Genomic DNA, 1,754 nt, shown 5'->3' with positions numbered 1-1,754 from the left:
GATATATGGGCATAGATGGATATACATGTATGTACTTTGCTATAGCTACTTATATATGCTGATATACCTCTTTTATAAAATTTAAGCGCTTTATGATACACTTTAATAACCCTACTTAAAGTACATACCAAAGAGCTGCACCGGTGACTGCTGACCAAAATGGTTCACTAGTTTCCAGTCTGTTCTCTACTGTGTTATCCAAGATCGCGAGGATAACGACTTTAATTACCGGGTCGTCCAATTAAAAACGAAAAAACCAGCAAGATTCAGAGCGGCTCATCGTATTAACCCTCACTAAAATGTGGAAAGATACCGGCCTTTATTAACAGGATTTTAATCCTGTAAAACTGTTGACTTGGAGGGAAGTATACTCTACTCTTAAACCTTTCAGCCCCGTAGGGTTCCCCATTGACGAGTAAAATCGTCTGGCGTTAAACAGAGTAAAATCTATAAGTGGCACTATTGGGAGTTAAAGGGTTAAGGGGGACATAGTTTTTGAGTGAATCCAGCTGTTGTTAACCCTTTCAGCCCCGTGGGGTTCCCCATTGACGAGTAAAATCGTTTGGCGTTAGACAGAGTAAAATCTATAAGTGGCACTATTGGGAGTTAAAGGGCTAATGGAGACATAGTTTTTGAGTGAATCCAGCTGTTGTTAACCCTTTCAGCCCCGTGGGGTTCCCCATTGAGGAGTAAAATCGTCTGGCGTTAGACAGAGTAAAATCTATAAGTGGCACTATTGGGAGTTAAAGGGCTACTGGGGGCATAGTTTTTGAGTGAATCCCGCTGTTGTTAACCCTTTCAGCCCCGTGGGGTTCCCCATTGAGGAGTAAAATCGTCTGGCGTTAGACAGAGTAAAATCTATAAGTGGCACTATTGGGAGTTAAAGGGCTAATGGGGACATAGTTTTTGAGTGAATCCAGCTGTTGTTAACCCTTTCAGCCCCGTGGGGTTCCCCATTGAGGAGTAAAATCGTCTGGCGTTAGACAGAGTAAAATCTATAAGTGGCACTATTGGGAGTTAAAGGGCTAATGGGGACATAGTTTTTGAGTGAATCCAGCTGTTGTTAACCCTTTCAGTCCCGTGGGGTTCCCCATTGACGAGTAAAATCGTCTGGCGTTAAACAGAGTAAAATCCTCTGGCGTTAGACAGAGCAAAATCCTCTGGCGTTAGACAGAGTAAAATCTATAAGTGGCACTATTGGGAGTTAAAGGGCTAATGGGGACATAGTTTTTGAGTGAATCCAGCTGTTGTTAACCCTTTTAGCCCCGTGGGGTTCCCCATTGAGGAGTAAAATCGTCCGGCGTCAGACAGAGTAAAATCTTTAAGTGACACTATTAGGAGTTAAAGGGCTAATTTTTGAGAGAATCCAGCAGTTGTTAATTAGTGGAGTACTAAATAAGAGGCGTACATTTTACTGCGTTTAGTTTTACTCCACTTTTTCACTCCAACTCATTGAAAACAAAGAATTAATCGGTGGATTTCACAAAAATAAAACAACCCCAATTCCACATCTTAGACTGGCTAAACTTAAATTTACCCTACAAAAATTCATATATAGGAGTAATATCCTCTTCTACTTTTTTTTCTCAGAAAGTAGAATTAGTAAGTGGGGTAGACTTTACTCAGTATCCCGATAAATAGGAGTAAAATTAACTCCAGCATATTATATTACTCTGTAGGGAGAGTAAAATTTACTCTAGCAAAGTCATTGCCTTTGAATATTAACTAGTACTGAGTTAAAATTACTCTTAGTG

This window comes from Montipora foliosa, chromosome 1 (genome assembly GCF_036669935.1).
Source record: "Montipora foliosa isolate CH-2021 chromosome 1, ASM3666993v2, whole genome shotgun sequence".
NCBI classification, from domain to species: Eukaryota; Metazoa; Cnidaria; class Anthozoa; order Scleractinia; family Acroporidae; genus Montipora; species Montipora foliosa.
The sequence above is the reverse complement of the archived record's forward strand: the minus strand, read 5'-3'. Positions refer to the sequence as shown.